The sequence below is a fragment of the Macaca thibetana genome, chromosome 16 (genome assembly GCF_024542745.1).
Source record: "Macaca thibetana thibetana isolate TM-01 chromosome 16, ASM2454274v1, whole genome shotgun sequence".
Classification (NCBI taxonomy): Eukaryota; Metazoa; Chordata; class Mammalia; order Primates; family Cercopithecidae; genus Macaca; species Macaca thibetana.
Window position 1 is genome coordinate 15,449,167 of NC_065593.1, and position 22,731 is coordinate 15,471,897.

At 48.9% G+C, this 22,731-nt stretch overlaps 4 protein-coding genes across 6 annotated transcripts in view; 2 read left to right on the forward strand and 2 right to left on the reverse strand.

Annotated features, from left to right (window-relative positions):
* Nucleotides 1–22,731, reverse strand: part of TXNDC17 (thioredoxin domain containing 17) — a 997,418-nt gene that overhangs the window by 710,449 nt on the left and 264,238 nt on the right. The window lies entirely within an intron of this gene.
* The window catches only part of LOC126939805 (uncharacterized), a 910,157-nt gene that overhangs the window by 501,301 nt on the left and 386,125 nt on the right, over nucleotides 1–22,731 (forward strand). The gene's annotated exons all lie outside the window — the stretch shown is intronic.
* WSCD1 (WSC domain containing 1) overlaps nucleotides 1–22,731 on the reverse strand; it is a 392,253-nt gene that overhangs the window by 193,139 nt on the left and 176,383 nt on the right. The window lies entirely within an intron of this gene.
* The window catches only part of DERL2 (derlin 2), a 434,214-nt gene continuing 411,881 nt past the window's right edge, over nucleotides 399–22,731 (forward strand). Inside the window, exon 1 of the mRNA XM_050765435.1 lies at nucleotides 399–417. The gene's annotated coding sequence lies outside the window, so the exon portion shown is untranslated. The remainder of the gene's footprint in view (nucleotides 418–22,731) is intronic.

The following is a 22,731-nucleotide window of genomic DNA, read 5'->3' on the forward strand; positions in this document are numbered from 1 at the left end:
CATTATCCTAGGCAAATTAACACAGAAACAGAAAACCAAATCCCACAAATTCTCACTTATAATTGGGAGCTAAACATTGAGTACACATGACACAAAGATGGGAACAACAGATACAGGAGGCTCCAGAAGGGGAGAGGGAGGGATGGGCGCAAGGGCTAAAAAACTTCCTGCTGAGGACTATGTTCACTCTTTGGGTGGCAGGATCAATAGAAGCCAAAACCTCAGTATCACACAATATACCATGTGATGCACATGCACATGTATCCCCTGAATCCAAAATACTACATTTAAAAAATAAAAAAAAAAATTTTTAAATTTAAAGCTATGCATCTACCAAAAAAGTTCTCTTGTCTGAGCCAAAGCCTGAATGACAGGCAGGAGTAACCACGCACAAAGCTGCAGAAGGAATGTGTGGGGTGGAGGAAGCCCAAGGGCACGCACCCCAAGATGGAATCTGGCCTGAGTCGGCATCTTCCTCCAACAGCAGTGAGCAGAAGTCTCCAAGGAATGCCGCAGGCCTTGAGCTGAATGGGGACGACTTGGCAGGAGCAGAAGAGAACGCTTTGCCGCCACTGGTCTCCAGAGAAAGCCGTGGTTTGGGTAATCCCTGAACACAGAGAACCCCAACTGCAGAGAAGAAAGGAAGAACCGGGGGCTGCCCCAGCAGGTTTTTCCCGGGACTCAGGGTATAACACAAGCTCCCAGCTCAAAGCGATGGTCAAGCGGGCATTCGCTGGACACAGCAACCACCAAGGCATTTGTCAGAATAAACAAGTTTTCGTGCGAGGGACACCTTGATCACGGCCAGACAGCTAGGCGCTGGGCTGTCCACCAGGTCAAAGAAGTATCCGAGAGAGGCACACTGCAGACAGCCATGCCTGGCTCTCCTTCTCGTCCCCTTAGGGCGGGATAGCTAGTGGCTCTGGTCCTGGGATCCCAATTTAACTGAGGGCTCACAAGACACAGGCAGGGATTTAGGAATGACCTGTGCCCTCACTGTTTGGGTGAGGGAGAAAGGACAAGATGGAGGAAGGTGAACAAGAAGGCACAATCCATGTTGCTTCCGGGTTCTTCCTCACCAACTTTCCCGCGCGCGGGAAAATGCAGCCCGCGCCCGGGAAGATGCAGATCAACCGAGCATGCGCCAGGTGACGTCAAGCCGAAGAGATCAAAACTTACCCGGCCACGCCTATAGAGACGCCCCTATCACGCCCTTATCCCGCCCACTGCCCGCCCCCTTCCAGTACCAATGCATAAAAGTCCGCTGCCGGCCACCTCCCAAGGCTGTATCTACTTCCCCTGCTCACTTCTCTTGGGCCTTACCAGCCTACTCTTTCTTTCCATGCACCAAGCTCATTCCCACCACAAGGCCTTTGAGCAAGCAGTTCTGTCTCCCTTGAGCGCTGTCTTGCTTCCTTGCACAGCCAAACCCCTCTTGTCATTCAGGCCCAAATGGTTCCTCTTTAGGAGACACCTCCTCCACCCCACCCCGCTGCACCTGACAGTTGCTCTAGGTGCAACGCCCGACTCTGCTTTCTTCAGGGCACTTCTTCTGTGAGATTGCCTGGCTATAACTCCTAGTTACAGTTCACATCCCAAGGGGACTGTGGAATCTATTGATGTAGGACCTTGTCAAGGACACAGCTCTGTGTGAATGCACAAACTTCAGAGCAGAGCTGGCATGTCGGCTGGCACTCAGGAAAGAGCTGACGGCTGAAAGGTTAAGACTGGAGGAGGAGGAGGAAGAAAAAGAGAAGAGGGGGAGAAGAGAGAGGGAGGGAGGGGAGGAAGGACAGAAAGGAGGGAAGGGAGAAAAAAAAAGAGGAAAAGAGAGAGAGAGATTTGGCCCCTGCCCTTAAGGACATCACAGACTACAGTGGGAACGGATGTGCAAACAGATAATCCCAGTGAGGTACAACACGTGCTAATGCACAGACGGTAGAGAGGGCAGAATGCTTATGTATGAAGCAAGTCAGGGTGTCCTTCAGAGAGGTGGTGTCACAGGAGTTGGTTTTGAAGGATGAATAGGAGTTTTCCAGAGAGACATATTGGGATGTCATGTCTAGGGAGAGTCAATTACACTTGGAAAAGCCAAAGGGAGTGAAACAACACGGGGTTATCAGGCAAATACCTGTGACATTGGCACAGAACAGGCAACTGGGGATGACTGCTGGAGAATATACCGCAAAAAGCAGCAGAGCCAAGTCTGAAAGGCCTTGAATGCCAGGCCCAGGGCCTAGGACTTGATGCTGTAGGTGACCAGGGAACAAATGAAGAGTTTTATGCAAGCGAGAGACAGGGGGCCGGATGTGAGTGGGGAAGATTGCTGCTGGGCGGTGTGAAGGATTGTCTAGCAGAGTGACCATGGCCTCATAAGGAGGCGGTTAAGCCATGCAAGGGACAAGGTAAGACATGATGTCTTTGCTAGTGATGGTGGATAGAAAAGTGGGTGGGGGAATTCCAGAGATTTGGGGGGGCAAAGGGGCAGGGCTTGGTGATTGAATGTGGGGGTGAGGGACAAAGGAGACAGAAAAATGCCTCTGTTTCGGGCATAGGGGCCAGCGAGGTCACCTGTGAGCTGAGAGCCCAGGACAGGAACAGGCTCAGGTGAAGGTGATGAGCTCATTCTGGACATGTAGGTTTGAGGGTCTGTGGCATATACTGGGGAGCAGTGTCGGAAATGAGTGGCTATACGGGGACACAGGAGGAAAGGGCTCCAGCGTGCTGCTGAGGCTTCTGAACAGGGAGGGCAGACCTAAAAGAGTTTGCGTGAAAACCAAGAGAACATGCCGGAAGGGCAACGATCTTGTCTCTTCCTGCTTCCGCGAGAGAGTCACAGGGTGCTTGACCTTCTGTCTCTCTCTCTCTCTTTTGTCAAAAGATTCCATAAACTTTTATCTGCAGGGCTGAGAAACGGCTAGTCCCATTATCTGCCTGTAGAGATTCTGGTACATGACCCCAGTTCACCTTCTGTGGGCGTAGACCCGTGTCCCACTTCCCTTTACAAACGGAGTATTCCTCATAACACAATGCTCAGGGCCTTGGGAGGCAGTCGCAAGGCCTCCTCTGCTTCCCTCTTCCTCAACCAGAATCCCGTTCCTCCTGCTGTCAGATATGGGGTCTCTGGCACTGACAAGGGGCATGTCTCATGGCACAGGCCAGCCACGGACGACAAGGATTTCCGAATTCCTGCCTTCAAATCCTGTGTCCCGGGTATGCAGAGTTTCTGACCAGCCCTGCCTAAGGCTTCAGTTCCCTGAGAAGAAAGAACTGTCAGAATGCCAGGCTCCCTTCTTTTCTCCACTCCGGAGACCCACATTCCATTCCCACCCCTGCAATCACTGGGACGGCCACGCAACGCCAACCTTCCTCTGCTTAAATCCCGTCCAATGTCACGAGTCCTCGGCAGTGCCACTGCCTCCAGGAAGCCTTCCACAATGCCCCAGGGTTTGCAACTCAGTCACACCCTGGCCTTGGGATTCTGTGGGTCTTCCTTTTGTCTCCCCTCCTCCCCCAGATCCCTGGCACTTTGTCTGGTTCATCCACATGAGGCTGGGACCATCACACCAGGCCCAGGACAATGCTCAGACCAGCCTTTCCTGAAGGGCCAACTGCTGATTGGCCAAATCAGAGACGGCAGAGGGATCCATGAACCCTGCTGGTTCCCTCACACATTTAACGGGTCTCATACATCACATAAAATTTTATCATTCCTATAAATTATGTTTTTACGAAGCATGCAAATCACCTGTAAGACACCACCTGTGGATATAGGTAATACCCAGAGAGATCTTGGTTATTCTAAAAGAGATGAGCATCTGGCCGGGCGCGGTGGCTCACGCCTGTAATCCCAGCACTTTGGGAGGCTGAGGCGGGTGGATCACAAGGTCAAGAGATCCAGACCATCCTGGCTCACACAGTGAAACCCCGTCTCTACTAAAAATACAAAAAAAATTAGCCAGGCGTGATGGTGGGCGCCTGTAGTCCCAGCTACTCGGGAGGCTGAGGCAGGAGAATGGCGTGAACCCGGGAGGCGGAGCTTGCAGTGAGCCGAGATCGCGCCACTGCACTCCAGCCTGGGCGGCAGAGCGAGACTGTCTCAAAAAAAAAAAAAAAAAAAAAAAAAGATGAGTATCCCCTCCCTCATGGGCTCAGCACCCCTCACCCTGCCCGGGAACCAGCACTCTCCTATCCAGGTGGAGAAAAAGGAGGCATTTACATAGTCAAGGATTGGGGTTGGAGTGGAACAACATGGGTTAAAATTGCAGGTCTGCCGCAAACTGGCTGAGACTTCGAGCAGGACACACAAACTCCCTTACCCTCAGCTTCGTCTTCTACCAAATGAAGATAGCAACACCTGACTCAGGGGTCTGCCATAAAGACGGACAGTCTTGTCAATCATGACGCGCTATATACGTGTTATGATCATTATTTCCTCAGTTCCCAGCTCTCTTGGGAGGTTGCACAGGAGTTTGGGCTTGTGTCCCAGCAGAGTGAAATCACTCAGTGACTTTGAGCAAGACCCGATCCTGGAGAATGAGGGAAAAACATAGACTTGGGAGCAGACCACGTCCTGGCTCTGTGAACTTAGGCAGCTTTCCCCACCTTTCCGAGACTCTGTGCCACACACTATAAAGTGAGAATAAACAAGGGGAGCTGAGAGTTATTTTTGTTTTTTGTTTTCTGTTTGGTTTTTTTTTTTTTTTTTTTTTTTGAGATAGAGTCTTGCTCTGTCACCCAGGCTGCGGTGCAGTGGCACGGTCTCGGCTCACTGCAACCTCTGCCTCCTGGGTTCAAGCAATTCTCTGCCTCAGCCTCCCAAGTAGCTGGGGTTACAGGTGCCTGCCACCACGCCCAGCTAATTTTTGTATTTTTAGTAGAGACGGAGTTTCACTATCTTGGCCAGGCTGGTCTTGAACTCCTGACCTCGTGATCCACCCGCCTCTGCCTCCCGAAGTGCTGGGATTACAGGCATGAGCCACCGCGCCCGGCCGAAAGTTCTTAAATAAGACATAGCAGTGCAGGGAAGGCCCCAGCACGTTTTTAACCTGCAGAGAAAACACAAACACTATTTCTTCTTTTCTTCCAAATACAGGCTTGCATTTCTATCAGTAAACTGAACAGATTGGATGAGCTGGTCATGCAAATGGGGCTATCTCCAGGATGTGAGTTCAAATCAGGTAACACGTGAAAATGCCTTTTAGGTAGGAAGTGCTGGATGTGAGAAGAATTGTTCCAATTATTCTGACCAGTTGTTTCCACTGTGCCAGTAGGTGAAGGGGGATGACTCGGGTAAAGAAAGGGAGAGGCCGGGCAGGGTGGCTCACACCTGTAATCCCAGCATTTTGGGAGACTGAGGCGGGAAAATCACTTGAGCCCAGGAGTTCAAGACCAGCTCAAGCAACCTAGGGTGACCCCGTCTCTACAAAAAATAAAAAATTAGCCAGGCATGGTGGCATGTGCCTGTAGTCTCAGCTACTTGGGAGGCTGAGGTGGGAGGATCACTTGAGCCTGGAAGGTCAAGACTGCAGCACGTGGTGATGGTAATTGCGCCACTGCACCCCAACCTGGGCAACAGAGCAAGACCCTGTCTCAAAGAGAAAAAAAGAAGGAGTACAGATGAGTGTAAAAACTGGGCGTATACCACTTTAACCAAGATGCACTGACTTCGCATGTCTCCTGATAGGCTGTGCTGAGGACACAGCATCACTTCTGCAGGATTCTTGCAAAAAGGCAATCCTCAGTGTAATCGTGAGCAAACATCAGGCGAACCACAGTGAGGAGACGGTCTGCAAACCCGCTGGCCCGTAGTCTTCAAAAGTTTCCAAGACATAAATGATAGACTGAGGACTATCCCAGATCGAAGGAAACAAAAAACTTTGACAACGAAACACAATGTAGACAATTTGCCAAATAGAAACAAGCCCTGTAGTATTAGTTTGATTCTCATATTGATGCTAAGTTCTTAGCCGTGATCATGATATTGTGAGTATGGAAGATGGTAACATTTGGGGAACCCGAGTAAAGGTACAAAGGGACTCAGTATTATTTTTGAAACCTTGCTGTAAATCTAAAATTATTTCCAAATTTTTTTAATACTTTAAATTTTTAAAAGAAGAGATTGATTCAAGCAAGGGGGCGGGGAATGACTCACACCTCCCAGTATCAGGAGTCAACGTGCCCAGGACCCTCTGCTCCACAACTCTGTGAGACTCTGCGGTCATGGGGCGGGCTTAGGGAGAAGGGAGAGTCCTGCTTTCTTCCCAAATCAGGAGCAAAACTCTCTTAAGTCCAAGGCCCCACTAGCCTTAGGTAAATCTCCCCCAGAGACACTGACAGAAGCAGAAAACAGAAAATCAGGTCTAATGGGAGTGCCTTTCCAACTCTCCCCACCAGCACCTGCGGAACTCCAGGCTTGAGGAACAGTCAGCCAGGAGAAGCTCAGATTAACAGCATCTCAAATACAGAACAAAATGGAGTCCTGTTTTTGGTCCTGAACATCCAGAATTATGGAGGCTTACATAAGGACTTATTATTTTTGGTCTCGGAGTAGTGTGACCCCACTATCTCACCCTGCATGGAGGGGTCCCCTCGGGACGTTCCTGCTCCCTCCTTGTAACCCTGGCCCCTGCACCCCTGGGTTCAGTACACTCAGTCTGCATTCTCTACATTTTCACCGCAAGGGTTTTATTATACCAACAAAAAAATCCCTTGGACTCTTGCAAAATTGTAGTCAACCTTTTAGTATCTTTTCTCTGAGACAATGCACACTTGAAGAAAAAAAAAGCAAATTTATTAACCTTTCAAAAGTAAATCTGTACCTTACCCATCACAATGAAATGCATACATCATTAAGAAAAGCTGGGGTAGGCCGGGCGCGGTGGCTCAAGCCTGTAATCCCAGCACTTTGGGAGGCCGAGACGGGCGGATCACGAGGTCAGGAGATCGAGACCATCCTGGCTAACACAATGAAACCCCGTCTCCACTAAAAATACAAAAAAATTAGCCGGGCGTGGTGGCGGCGCCTGTAGTCCCAGCTACTCGGGAGGCTGAGGCAGGAGAATGGCGGGAACCCGGGAGGCGGAGCTTGCAGTGAGCCGAGATCTCGCCACTGCACTCCAGCCTGGGCGACAGAGCGAGACTCTGCCTCAAAAAAAAAAAAAAAAAAAAAAAAAAAAAGAAAAGCTGGGGTATTTAAGTCTACAAAGGAGCTCAGATTATTAAGGATTCGCAAAGGAAGGGAACCCTCATGGGAAAATATCTCTTCTCCAGGAGACCCCCCAGCAGTGCTTTTCACCTCAGGACTCAGGACCCATGACCACAGGATCTAAGGATCTCAGGATCTCAGGACCTCAGGACATGGGACCCTCAAAACACAGGACTTCAGAACCTCAGGACCCAGGAGCCAGGACCTCAAGACCTCAGGGTCTCAGGACTTCAAGATCTCAGGACCTGAGGACCCAGGACCTCAAGACCTCAGGATCTCAGGACCCAGGACTTCAGGATCTCAGGACCTCAGGACCCAGTACCTCAAGACCTCAGGATCTCAGGATCTCAGGACCTCAGGATCTAGGACCTCAAGACCTCAGGATCTCAGGACCCAGGACTTCAGGATCTCAGGACCTCAGGACCCAGTACCTCAAGACCTCAGGATCTCAGGATCTCAGGACCTCGGGACCTCAGGACTTCAGGACCCAGGAGCCTTAGGGCTCAGGGCCTCAGACTAAAATAACTCAGGGTGTTCTGAAGACAGCAAAGACCAGTGGTTAAGCCCAACAGGCCTGGGTTTGGGTCAGGGCTGCCCTACTTAGGGCTGTGTGGCACGATCAAGTCACTCGACCTTGCTTCACCTCCATTTCCCTTCACACAAATCCTTTTTATGCAGAATAAGAAATTATTTCTTTACAACATTGTATCGTAAACACATTTGCATATTAATGACCTTTAATGGCCACAGAGCATCCTATTCAGAGTGTATGTATGTCTGTGCTAGCTACATAAATAAAAACATATATCACGATTAAATATATTAAGGTACGTATCGCTTAACCATTCATTCTTTTTTAATTCAACAGTATCTACCCTGCTGTGTACCAGATACTCCACGAGGAGCCGGGGATACCGGAGTGAACAGTGCCTGCCAGATCCCTGACCTCAGAAAATGTACTTCCCTATCTTTGCCCTTCCCGATTCAGTCATGGTCAGCCCCTGTCCCCAGTTCTCTGCAGCTATTCTTCCCAGCCATTCTCAAGTCCAATGCGTCAGTGTATATCCTAATTTTGGGTTCGGAAATTAGGGCCTTGGGTGATGGCAAATGACACTTCCAACCACCGTCAGCGAATGTCCTCCTCCTTTTTGGTAATTACCTTTGAATAAATTCCCGGGGTGCGATCACTGCACCAAAGGCTGTGAGCCTTTTAATGACTCTGGATACATACGATCAAACTGTTTTCCAAACGGGCTGCACCCAATTTACACACTGCCACCGGCAACGTATGGGTGCCATGCTTAGACCATGACCGTGTCAGTCCTGGGTGTGGTAATTATATTTCTTAATTTGTGCTAATTTAATAGGTGTAAAATTGCATCTCATTTTAATTTGCATTTCTTTGATAGTGGTGAAGGTTGAAAATTTTCTCTTGTAAGTATACACACACATGGATAGCTGGATCCATTTATTTATTCGTTATACATTAACCCTGTCCTATACCCCAGACACTGCAAAGTGCCAGAGACTCAGATACATAGACCACAGGCTCTACCTTCAAGAACCTTACATGCGGCTGGGCGCAGTGGCTCAGGCCTGTAATCCCAGCACTTTGGGAGGCTGAGATGGGTTGATCACCTGAGGTAAAGGAGTTTGAGACCAGCCTGACCAATATGGTGAAACCCCATCTCTACTAAAAACACAAAAATTCACCGGGCTTGATGGCTGGTGCCTGTAGTCCCAGCTACTCTGGAGGCTGAGACAGGAGAATTGGTTGAACCTGGGAGGTGGAGGGTGCAGTGAGCCAAGATGGCTCCACTGCACTCTGAGACTCTGTCTCTAAAAAAAAGAAAAGAACCTTATATGCAATGGAGAGGAAAGAGAAGAAAGCAAACAAGTTAGCCAACAGTCCTGGTGTGGTGGAATAGACCACGTGCTAGAGAAGCCTGGTAGACGTGTTGCAGGAAGACGAGGGACAGAGAGAGGTGATAGAGAGGAGGGCACCCAAGCCAGACTGGGGGATTGAAAAGGGCGTCTCAGTTGCTCCGGATCAGCCTCTGACGGCCAAGGGACAAACTGTCAGGGACCTTCCCTTGTGTTGGTCCGTTTGTTTCTTGTGCCATGTAATGTCTCGGCAATGGGGAGGGCACCGTTCTGTTTGTACGTGCAGTCCTGTGTGTCTGCGGTCTGTGTGCATTTGTTGTGTGATGCAAGTGCCTGGGTGACACGCGTTGTGGCTTTGGGTGTGCCCTGGGGTGTCTTTGTGCTTTGGTTGTATTGCACACATGTCAAGTGTGTTTTCTGGGTGCCTTGTGCTAGGGTGCTGTGCTATGCACTCTGCCGTTGTGCGTCAGGCAGATGAGCCTGGGCGAGCCTGGGTTCCTATGGGTGGAGGGCTGTGGAGATTTGCACAGGGCTCCTGCCAACTGAAGGCCCCAGCAGCGCTGACCCCTTTTGGCCATTGACCCTGCCTCACTCAACCTTGGCTCCAGTCTCTGCCTCTGTTTGCAGTAAGGTGGGGAGGGTCAATCCGGCCTCTCTGGGGTCAGCTTTGTCATCCAGGCAGACTCAGCATCTTCTCTGACAGTCTTCTCTCTGTCAGCTGAATCCCTGCTGAGCCCGGCAGCCTCCCCTTCTCACAGTCCTCCCCGGCACTAGGCATCCCCAGAAGTGGGCAGGCCAAAGAGCTCATTCTCTGCCTTGAGTCACCGGAGGGCTTAGGAGAGCCCAGGAGAAACCACCAGTTAGGAAAGGCACGCAGGAAGAGTGGTATGAGTCACCCTGCATGAGCACTGCCACCCCTGGGCCACGGATTGCCTATGGAGGAACAGCCATTGGCCCCAGAGGCAAAGAAGGTAGAGACTTGATGTGCCGCTTCGTCCAAGGGCTGGGTGGCCAGCAGCCCTCTGCCTTCAGTGCCTCCCTGGAATGCCCATAATCGTCATCACGCTTTGCGGCACGAAACAAATCGCCAGGACAAGGCAAGTCCTTGACTCCTCCCTCCTCACGCAACACTCCACCCCCCTCCCCCACACAAGATGCAAACACAATTAGCATTTTTACAAAACAGTTTATGGAGACATATTTCACAGACAGCCATACAGTTCATCCATTTAATGCACACACAGGTCAGTGGTTTTTAGTATATTCACAGAATTGAGCAACCATCATTATAGGCTATCGAATGTTTTCATCACCCTAGAGAAAAAATCCATGCCCATCAGCCTCACTCTCACTCCCCTCTCTCCTCCAGCCCTAAGCAACCCTAATCTTATTCCTGTCTCTACAGGTGTGCATATCCTGGACATTTCATATAAACAGAATTATACAGGCCGGGCACGGTGGCTCACACCTGTAATCCCAGCACTTTGGGAGGCTGAGGCAGGCGGATCACAAGGTCAGGAGATCAAGACCAACCTAGCTAACATGGTGAAACCCCGTCTCCACCAAAAATACAAAAAGTTGGCTGGGCATGGTGGCGGGCACCTGTAGTCCCAGCTACTCGGCAGCCTGAAGCAGGAGAATGGTGTGAACCCAGGAGGCGGAGCTTGCAGTGAGCTGAGATCGCGCCACTGCACTCTAGTCTGGGCAACAGAGCGAGACTCTGTCTCAAAAATAAATAAATAAATAAATACACAGAATTATACAATATGTGATCCTTTGTGACTGGCTTCTTTGACTTAGGATAATGTTTTCAAAGTTCATCCCTGCTGTAGCATGCATCAGTATTTTAATCCTTTTTATTGCCAAATAATATTCCACTGTATAGATGCAACTTCGTTTTATTCATAGACCCATCAATTGATGGACATATGAGTTGTTTCCGCTTTTTGGCTGTTGTCAAAAATGTTGCTAGATGTAGTTTTTATTTTGCCTGAGTACATACCTAGGAGTGGAATGCTGGGTCATATAGTGACTCTGTGTTTAACTTTTTGAGGGACTGCCAATTTTCCAAAGTGGCTTTTCCAAAGCCCCCTGTAGCATTTTACCAGCAGTGGATGATTTTTCCACATCCTCACCAACACTTGTGATTTGCCATTTTTTAAGTAATAGCTATTCTGATCGATGTACAGTGGTATCTTGTGGTTTTGATTTGACTAATTGTTACCAATTTTATATACATTGTTTGGCTCTATGTCTTCGTATCTTTAACTCCTATACAGGTATAGATACAAGGTTTGTGGGGTTTTAACACACTCTTTCCTAACTTACCGTCTGCAACTTACTTCTTCCCTTACTATATCTTGGAAATCTTTCCATATTCGGACAGGCAGATCCACTATTCCACAACTTATATCTACTGTAGTTTTACTGGCAATCCTCGGTAGGTATACATTGAACTGGCTTCACATTTTCACTCTCACAAGTAATGCTTCAATCTAAACATCCGTGGACATGCGCCTTTGTGTATGCGTATGAGTGACGCAGACTTCCTAGACACAGAATTGCTGATTCAAAAGAGAAGTATAATTTAAACTGTGCCAGGACTCGCCAGAGCGAAGTCCAATGAGGCTGTAATAATTCACATCACCGATAATAGCATCTGAGAACACAGACAAACAATTCTAACTGCTAGGTCTACACACGGTTGCAGTGCGTTTTCTCTGAAATTAGTGCATTCCCTTTTATAGGAAGTATATAAGCAGAGAATGAACTTAGCGGGGGGATGGATCTAGAAAATCAATTTGAAAATGGGTAGGGGAATTAGATTTAAAAAAATTTTTTTTTGAGACCAAGTCTCACTTTGTCATCCAGGCTGGAGTGCAGTGGTGCCATCTCAGCTCACTGCAACCTCCACCTCCCAGGTTCAAGCGATTCTCCTGCCTCAGCCTCCTGAGTAGCTGGGACTACAGGCACCCACCACCACACCCGGCTAATTTTTGTATTTTTTAGTAGAGACAGGGTTTCACTATGTTGGCCAGGCTGGTCTCAAACTCCTGATATCAGGTGATCCACCCGCCTTGGCCTCCTAAAGTGTTAGGATTACAGGCGTGAGCCACCGCGCCCGGCCAAATTAGACCATTTTGAAGACCTCCATGTTTAAGATCTCTTCCCACTCTGAGCGCTCGTGAGTCTGTAAAATGCCCGCACCAGGTGGTAAAGGGTTGCCCAGCTCACAGCTGCTGCCATTTCCACACAACCCTGGCTTAACAGCATATTCCAAATGTAACTGGAGGCCCAAATGGACCAGTCTCTGTGCATCATCAATTCAAAGAATCTGTAGTCTGACAGCAAAACATAGCTGAAAGCAATTGTAATTGATGCATACCTCTGGTGAAGCCTCTACAGGGAAATTGTCCCCGTGTATGTGGGGAGGACAGGGTACATTCTCAATGCATAGCAAAATATAAATATTTCTTCTCCTTTTGCCACTCTCGATATCCACGCATCTGGCAGACATTCCTCAAATATCTTTTCCTTTTCTCCACTCTCAGTCCCGATCTAAAATTTTCCCTATTGTCTTTCCTCCCCACCGTCTTTCTCTTCCCTTTTCGTCTTTTCTCTTGGAACAGTTCTCTTCTTACCAATGCAAATCTCCTGACCGGCCTTCCTCAGTCCCCAGCCTCTCTATCCAGCTCTGCATTCTAAAAGCTGAGGGTCTGAGCTGGCAAAGGTGGAACTCTGTCTAGAAGGCCGGAAAGGGTTGCTGGGGAACTGAACAGGCAAAGAAGGAATTCTTTTCATTTAGAGGAGGAAGGGAATGAGAATGAGAATGTGCACACACAGCAATTTTTTGTCCCATGTCAGAGTGGGCCCAGTTCTAAGCATGCAAACCTATTTGACGAGAGCAAGAGAGCCCAGTTAAATTCAAACAACATGTGATTTAAGAAACAACTAGTCATTATGGCTTATCAACGTACTTGACTGAAGACAACCCAACTATTTCTTTCTTTCTTTCTTTCTTTCTTTTTTAATTTATTTTTTTTGAGACGGAGTCTTGCTCTGCCGCCAGGCTGGAGTACTGTGGCGTGATCTCGGCTCACTGCAACCTCTGCCTCCCGGGTTCAAGCGATTCTCCTGCCTCAGCCTCCTGAGTAGCTGGGACTACAGGCGCACGCCACTACACATGGCTAATTTTTGTATTTTTAGTAGAGACAGGGTTTCACCATGTTGGCCAAGATGGTCTCAATCTCTTGACCCCGTGATCCACCCACCTTAGCCTCCCAAAGCGCCTGGATTAACACAACTATATCTTAGGTGGCCTTGCATGAATGTGTGTATAGACACAGAAAGTGTTCTAGAAAGTCATTGGGGCTGATTGATTTTATTCTTGTATAGAAAGGAAAATGGAGATCCAGAGACAAAGAAAGATTTGCCCAGCAAACCAACTGTCCAGACAGAGATGGGTTTAGAACCCAGGTCCCCTGCCCAGGACGGGCTACATTATTTGTGGGATCCAATACAAAATGAAAATATGAGGCCATCTGCTTGTTCAAAAATGCTTCAGAATTTTAAGATAACTACAGCAGAGCATTAAGCCAAGTGTGGGGCCTCTCTAGGGCGCAACCTTGTGTGACTTCCCAGGTGGCATATCCGTTAAACTGTCCCTGAACCTAAACCTCAGCCCTGGTATCCTCTCCCTACACCTGCACAGCTCAGTTTGGGTTAAAACTAGGGAAGGAGGGGCCGTGGCTTACACCTGTAATCCCAGAACTTTGGGAGGCTGAGGTGGGTGGATCACGAGGTCGGGAGTTCGAGACCAGCCTGGCCAGCATAGCAAAACCCTGTCTCTACTAAAAATACAAAAATGAGCCGGCCATGGTGGCAGGTGCCTGTAGTCCCAGCCACTTGGGAGGCTGAGGCAGGAGAATAGCTTGAACCCGGGAGGCAGAGGTTGCAGTGAGCCGACATCACGCCACTGCTCTCCAGCCCCGGCGACAGTGTGAGACTCCGTCTCAAAAAAAAAAAACCAAAAACAAAAACAAAAACAAAAAAACACTACGGAAGGATGAAGGATGACCCATGAGTGTAGCTTGCCCCAACAGATTCATTGTCTAAATCAGGAATTCTCAGACTCTGCTGCACAACGGATCACCCAGGGAGCTTGTAAAAGTCCCAATGCCAAGGCTGTTCCCAGATAAATTAAATCAGAACCTCAGCAGATGGAATACAGGCATCAGTTAAAAAACAAAAACAAACAAACAGAAAAACTCCCCAAATGATTCCATATCAGTCAGGTTTGGGAACCAAGGATCCCAGAGGTATAAACTTGAAGGACCAGCACCATGAGCATGGAAGACCGCAGAGCTCGGGCAGTCAGGCCCTAATCCCATCCCTGGAGCAGGAGAATCAGTCTAAGCACAATCTAATTACCGTCTCTTCTTGTTCACACCGGCATAACCCACACCCCAGAGATAACTGAATACATAAATAAATAGGTCTAAGCCCTTCTTAGCTTATTCAGGTTTCCCTGATAAATATGTATTTGGGGAAGCTTCTAAGAAACGTAATATTGTGTCTCTTCAGAATTGTTCAGGTCTATTGGAAAAATAAATATTTAAGAGGCTCATCAGGTTCTCGGCAGTCAAGAAAGGCTTCCGCTGAAACCCTGGCCGCGTCCTCTCACCATTGAGGGAAAGAGAGTCTTGACCACCACCTTGTCCAACACTCAAGGCTTCGAGTGGGAAGGGTACATGCTGGCTGGAACACACATCTCTGTCCGTTTCCCAGGCTCTGGGCACTGGGTGAGCTTCCAGTTCTAGACGTTGCTCCCAGAACCTCAACTGACCAGCTGGGTGACTTTGGGATGATGCTGCCCCTCCCTGAATCTCAGAGTCCTCTTCTCTTGGAGTCACACACCCTCCAAAGGCAGCCTGCTCCCTCTCCAGACACTTCAGACTTCTAGAAAGTTCTGCCTGTGTTGGCCTCTGTTTGCCAGTTGTTTGTGTCAACCAGTGACACCTGCTTCCTTGACCCAGCGAGAGACCTGATGAGTTCTGCAGATGGAGCCTGGGCCTCACCTCTCTTCTCCAGTCTGAGCCGCAGCCCCTCCATTATCCCTTACAGGGTGCCTTTTCCTTCCCTCCCAACCTTCTGGTTGTCTCTAAAGTTGCCACAGTGCAATCTCTAAAAGCATCTTCTGTCAACAATAAAGGAAAAGTTTAAAAGCTCGGATTTGGAGAAATTGGCTAGAAAATTTGATCCAAAGGCTCTCAGACATGATACAAATATCATTTATATAAACCTCATAATTTTATTTTTGCCGATAGCATGATAAAATAGGGAGGGCCAGGTGTGGTGGCTCATGCCCGTAATCCCAGCACTTTGGGAGGTTGAGGCTGGCGGATTGCCTGAGCTCAGGAGTTCGCAACCAGCCTGGGCAACATGGTGAAACCCTGCCTCTATTAAAATACAAAAAAAGTAGCTGGGCGTGGTGGCATGTGCCTGTAGTCCCAGCTACTCGGGAGGCTGAGGCAGAAGAATTGTTTGAACCTGGGAGGTGGAGGTTGCAGTGAGCCGAGATCGTGCCACTGCACTCCAGCCTGGGCGATAGAGTGAGACTCCATCTAAAAATAATAATAAAAAATAAATAAATAAAAAATAGGAAGAAGGCTGTTAAATGATCAAAGGAGAAATGCTCCAAACATCACTGCCTGTTCCCATTGCCTTCTAAGTGAATCATCTGTAACCAACACCTAATGAGGAACAAGAAAACAGAGGAAGAGAGTCCCAAGTTTGACACGCCCACTTAGCCAACACCGCAGCGGGCAGCCCCGTTCCAGGGGCCACATGGAACATCAGGTCGAGTTTGGCACAACCTGGAATGGAAGTGCATGATTCCAAGTGGATCAGCCAGAAAGACTGGCCCCAGGTGATTCTGCTGTCGGTGAGGCTATGGACATGAGAAACATCACCTATGCTGACACACACCTGCAGAAGGGGCCCCTGCTCAGAGTGGGGGGTCTTGCTTCATCTAGAGTCCTTCAGCTTCACCAGAGAACAGCTAAAAGAGATAAGATCACGGAATTTACAATCTCTCCACTTTATAGATGGAGAAACTGAGTCCCAAGAAGGGCTGTGACATGCCTAGGACCGTACAGGAGTGAGCACCACAAGCCTGGCTGAAACTCAGACTCAATGGTTACAGCTCGCACGTTTCTTTGTCCTAGGAGTGGACAGGAAGTACTTGCTCAGGATCCAAGTAGAAGTTCTCTGGTAGTGCCTTCCAACCATCCCAACACGCAACGGTGGAAAGCGATCATGATGTATTATTTCTCGGGATTCTAAGGGCAAGTGGGCTCCTGGGCAGTTCCGCTCCACATGGTTTGGCAGAGGTCACTCGAGTGGCTGCACTCAGCAGAGCTCCAGTGAGGTTTGGGTGTCCCCGATGACTTCTCAGCCTCCCTCCCCGTGGCTTTCCTCCCCATGGCTCTCCTGCCAATAGTCCAACTCAAGCTTCTCCACATGGAGGCTGGCTTCAAGGAGTGCAAAAGCGGAAGGCGTCAGGCCTTCTGAAGGCAAGTCTTGAGCTGACATAGCATCGCTTCCAACACATTTCGCTGGCTAAAGCAAGTCACAGCTGGGCGCAGTGGCTCACGCCTGTAATCCCAGCACTTTTGGGAGGCCGAGGCAGGCAAATCACGAGGTCAGGAGTTCGACACCAGCCTGGCCAATATGAAACCCATCTCTACTATTACAAAAAATTAGCTGGGCGTGGTGGCGGGCCCCTGTAAGTCCAATTACTCGGGAGGCTGAGGTAGAAGAATCGCTTAAACCTGGGAGGAGGAGGTTGCAGTGAGCCAAGACCGGGCCACTGCACTCCGGCCTGGATGACAGAGTGAGACTCCATCTCAAAAAAAAAAAAAAAAGCAAGTCACATGGTCAAACCCAGAGCTCATGTGGAAGGGACTACACCAAAGGGTGATCCCCAGGAGGCAGGGCGCCCTGGAAGAGTCAGTCTACCCTCACCCCTCCTGAGAAGTGCTCCACCCTGAGCCCCACTGCAGCCAAAGCACCCATGTGGACACACTGAGCACTGACCACAAACTGAGCCTGGGTCTCAGGCCCAGAATGAGTCAGATGCATGGGCTGCCATTGAGACCTATCTCGCCCAGCGCCTCAGGAGCAGAACGAGAGTGAATAATTGGAATCCATGGGGAGATGCGTTGACGTTTCATAGGATAAAGGACTTTGGGTCAGAGGTGGTCATGGAGGAGGCAGGCTGGCTCAGGAAGTAGTATATCCCTGTTGCTGGAGGTATATAAGGAGAGTTGAAATGACCACTTAGCAGGGTTCCATGAGTAGGGATGCGCTGGGGGGAAGCACATGGAGATGTAAAGACCCTGCAGAGATCCTGTCAGGGCAGGGGAAGTCATAGCTCTGACATTCTTTCCATACACCCTGAGCTACAGGCCAGAAAACAATGAACAGGGAGCCTAGAGGCCAGAGTTTGAGGCAGCTAGAACCAGGAATGAGTGCTAGAGCAGTTCTCATCTAGACTCTGCCCTTGAATGACTAGGACTCATTTGTCTTCCTTGCACAATCATCTCCCCTTAGAGCGATAATTAATGAACAATAATCAATTTCCCACACTACACGAATAATTTTAAAATATAAATTGCTTGCTTAAAATATGTTCATGGCTCCCCAGCACCCCCATTGCAAATCCAAATCCTCAGCTCTTTCTGGACTGATGTGGCCTCTGACCTGCTTTTTTTTTTTTTTTTTTTTTTTTTTTTTTTTTGAGACGGAGTCTCGCTCTGTCACCCAGGCTGGAGTGCAGTGGCCGGATCTCAGCTCACTGCAAGCTCCGCCTCCCGGGTTCACGCCATTCTCCTGCCTCAGCCTCCCGAGTAGCTGGGACTACAGGCGCCCGCCACCTCGCCCGGCTAAGTTTTTGTATTTTTAGTAGAGACGGGGTTTCACCGTGTTAGCCAGGATGGTCTCGATCTCCTGACCTCGTGATCCGCCCGTCTCGGCCTCCCAAAGTGCTGGGATTACAGGCTTGAGCCACCGCGCCCGGCCTGACCTGCTTTTTTTTTTCCCCATCACTGCCCCTCGCTCCCTGGGCTCTAATCACGAGATGCAAAAATTAACACTCCCTAAAGCCTCCCCTGTAGATGTTACAAGCATCTACACGTTCCCAGTTCCTAAGATGGTCTTTCTTACTGTCTAGGTAGGGTGGACTCTAACTCAACCTTCAAGTCCCCAGGGGTAGGCAGCAGAATGGCAGAGCCTGCTTACTACATACCAGACATTGTTCTAAGAACTTTATGTGCAGTATTTTTTGTAGTCTACATAATAACCCCGTGAGGTAGGAACCATTTCCATCCCCATTGTCTGGGTAGGGAAATTGAGACTACAAGAGATGAAGTAACTTGCCATACTCAAACACAGAGTACACACACATCCCCTTCCCTTTTACTTTCCTGTCTCTTTCACTCAGGATATGTGTATGATGGTGATGGACAACTCTTTATATCTTCTCTATCCTCACACCATCTATGCCCCTCTCTTCACCTTCTCACTTAACTGAATCTATTTTTCCCTTCCATTGAGAAAATGTTCACTGTTTTTGTTGACTCGTTCAAAAATATTTAAGCACCTAGTACGTCTTCTTGTATGCAGGATCACTGCTGATACATCTTTGACTTGCAGCATCAAGAATAGACCTTTTTCTAAGCAAGAGTTTGGGAGAAGTTTGTGGGATGCGTGGAGAGACAGATGGATGCATGATGGGTGGATGAAAAGTTGAATAGATGACTGGCTGAGTGGGTGGATGGATAGATGGATGGGTGGGTGGATGGATGGATGGATGGATGGAAGATGGATGGATGGATCATTGGGGGATGGATAGATGGATGGATGGTTGGATGGATGGATAGAAGATGGATGGATGGATGGATCATTGGAGGTTGAATAAATGGTTAGGTGGAAGGTGAATGGATGGATGGATGGATGGATGGATGGATGGATGGATCATTGGAGGATGGATAGATAGGTGGATGGAAGATGGATGAATGGATTGATAGATGAATGAATGGATACATGGATGGGTGGATGGATGGAAGATGGATAAGTGAATGAATGGAGAGAGGGATCACTGGAGGATGGATGGGTTAATAAAAGATGGATGGATGAATGGCTGTCTTCATGAAAGTCTAACTTTGTTACATTGATTGGGAAACCAAGTTTTAATGCCCAAGAGCCCCCAGCTGAGCCCTGCCCAACTCCTAGCATATTTGTCCTGTGTTCCAAGAATAGATGAGATTTTTCTCTATTCATTGCCAAGTTCCCACAGTGGCCATTTGTTTTAAGTGTCCAGGGAAGCTCTGTGGTGGTACAATTAGTCCTTGTTAGCAGGCACTGTAACTGGACTGTAATTTCCAGGCTGTTGGATGGTAATTGCACATGAACAGCTCAGCGAGGCTCTGCACCTGTAATGACAAGCAGAGCCTCTTCCCGTCTCCACACTGCTCCAAATGCCAACAAGCAGGTGAGCTCCTGATGCCATATTAGCACACAGTGATTTTCATTACTAAATGACTCCAGGGCTGTCCAAATGAGGAGAGCAATTAGGCTGATCAGGGGAAGACAAAGCATCTCTTGATGAGCATAATGATGACACAGGCAGAATCACTCTGGCCTGGGGCAGAGTGTGAAATCAGAGCCCAGGGCTCTACTGTGGTGCACATCAGCTATGCTCAGTTCCCAGACCCCTCTGCCTACTGCCTGGGCATCCGTCACTGCCCCCAGGACCTCAGCACCCACAGAGAAGAAACAACTAGTATTTCCATATAATTAGAAGAAATTGCATATCCAATACCCCTCACTGAGATTAGCAGTTATGGAGTGGACTCTTTCCAAGAAAAATGTTAGTCATTGAAGAGGAGTTGAATAACTGAGAATTATTTGCTTAAAAGTTCGTGCTCCTTAGCACAGCAATTAAAATCCTCCTTGATCTCATTTCTGCTGCATATTCCAGCCATCAAATTTCACAGCCTTTGCCAACACAACAGGCACTACCATGACTTTAGGTGTTTGCTCACGCTGTTCCATCTGCCTGGAGAGCTCTTCCCCTCATCCACCGAAACCCTGATCAAGTTTCAACCACTGACACCAGCCTAATCACTTAAGGCCTCAGGTCCCCTTCTGGGTTCCTTCTGTACCTTGTGCACCCCTTAAGGCATCTCTACTTTTCACACTGCACTGTAATTGTTGGTCCACATGTAAGCCTCCCCTATTAGACTGTACCTGTAGCTGTGTCTCTAGTATCCAGCAATTATCCAGGGCAAAGGGCCACAAACTATAGTCTGGGGGCAAAATCCAGCCTATCCTCTGCTTTTGCAAATAAAGTTTCCTTGGGATGCAGCCATACCCATTTGTTTACCTCTTAATCTGGCTGTTTTTGTGCTACAAAGGCACAGTTGAATAGTTCCAACAGAGACCATATGTCCTGGAAAACATAAAGTATTTGCTATCTGGCCCTTTTGTCCCATAAAGGGACAGATTTATGCTATTTTTTCAATCCAGGGTTTGATAGGATTAATGGAGAGACAGATGGATGCATGATGGGTAGATGAAAAGTTTAATAGATGACTGGCTGACTGGGTGGATGGATGGATGGATGGATGGATGGATGGATGGATGGATGGATGAATGGATGGATGGATGGAAGATGGATGGATGGGTAGATGGATGGATGGATGGATGGATCGATTGATCACTGGAGGATGGATGGATGGATGGAAGATGGATGGATGGATGGATGGATGGATGGGTAGAAGATGGATAGATGGAAGATAGATTGATGGATGAATGGACAGATCATTGGAGGATGGATGAATTGTTGGATGGAAGGTGAAAGAATGGATGGATGGTCTAGGATGAGAGATGCCTGAGAGGTGTCCCAGGGCTAACCCTCACTCTACAGTATGACGTTATCTTGAGCAGAGGTGAGAAATGACTCTCCCAAGGTCATATAGCTTGACTGAGGCAGAGCTGGGGCCAGATCATTGGTCTCTTGCCTCCTTGCCCAAATACCACCTCCTAGGGCCTGAGGTTGAGCAGCACTCCTTCCCCTGGACCTGGGAATGAGAAACTTGGAAAATCCAGAGACCAGCACAGATGAAACCCCACGAAAACAGGTCAAAGTTGCCAGGCCTCAGCAGTCACAGGTCCAGGGAAGTCCATTAACAAAGGCTCTGGAGAATAAAAGCCTGTTATGATCAGTAGGAGAAGGCACCCTGGTCTGGACTATGAGAATCTGGACTCTGGTTTACTAAAGACAAGTGAATTTGACTTCTCAAAACCTCAGTTTCCTCATCTGCAGAATGGGGATAAAGACAGCTACCTTACAGGGCGATGGTGCGACATTCCAGAGAGAAAGTCAGAGGTGAGGCATATAAGGAGCCCAGCAAAGGTGCGTTCTCAGGGAAGCTTCCTCTGCGGTGTGGAATTGAAGGAACTCTGCATTAGCTGGTCCCTGCTCCCCGCTCCTTGCACTGTGACCTTCTCACTCTCCTGAGTCCCCGGCTTCTGACCCACCATGTAAGAAGCTTTTCCCACGTAGGTCTGTGTGCCCACCTCAAGGCCAGTGCCCTTCTTGGATCTCTGGGCCTCATCTAACTCAGGCTCAGGGAAGTCTCTGAGTGGAGACGTCCTCGGTGGCACAGCTTGCCAGGATTGGGCTGATGGAATCCAGTCAGACTCACTCCTCAAGGCTTTTCCCCTGGAAGATTTCCAGCTCTCACCATGTAGAATGACCTCTGCTCTCCCGAGAATCTTACATACACCTGGGTTCAAATCCTTGGCACTGCTTCTCACTAACTGGATAAATGTGAGTGAGTAATTTAGTCTCTCTGAGCCCCTGGGCAAACAGCTGGGAGCCACACCTGCACCCCCTCTTCCTCCTCCTCCTTATCTCTTTTCTCCCAGCCCTGTTTTTCTTCCTGCCACCCTGATACTGTTCTTCTCCTTCCTGCCCAGCTGCTGAACTGAATGCGAATGGCCCCGGGCCCAGGCCCAGGCTCAGCCGTGGAGCCTTTTCAGGGAATGATGGGTCCAACTCCAAGGGGTTCACTTGGGGGAGAAGACCAGGAGGTGATTCTGCAGGAGCTGATGAGAAGGTCTGGAACTAGCCTTGACGATGAGACCTTGAGATGTCCTGGCCTTCCTCTGAGATTATCTTAGGTGGACGGAGCTGCAATGACCAAAGAGCTGGTCGCCATCCCAGCTTTGGGCCTCGCCTTCCCCTAGTGTCAAGAGTCTGAATTGGACCTTCTGGCTCTAAGATGCTTTCTCATCTCAGCCTGCAGTCGTCCCTTACACTCCCACGTGCTGGCTCCTGACGCCCAGTCCAGTGCTCTTGTCTATACTCGCAGCTTCTTTGCCTGGCGTACGATTAGAAGATGAACTTCGTTTGCAGGTCATTTTTACCATAAAGGGGAATTGATAAAGGACAGTCTCCTTCAACCAATCTGCACCCAGGAGATGAACCCACTGGCAAATCCTGACACATAAGCCAAAACTGAGTGTTTCATTCCAGCAGCTGCTGGTGAGGCCTAGCCCCAGCCACCCAGCCC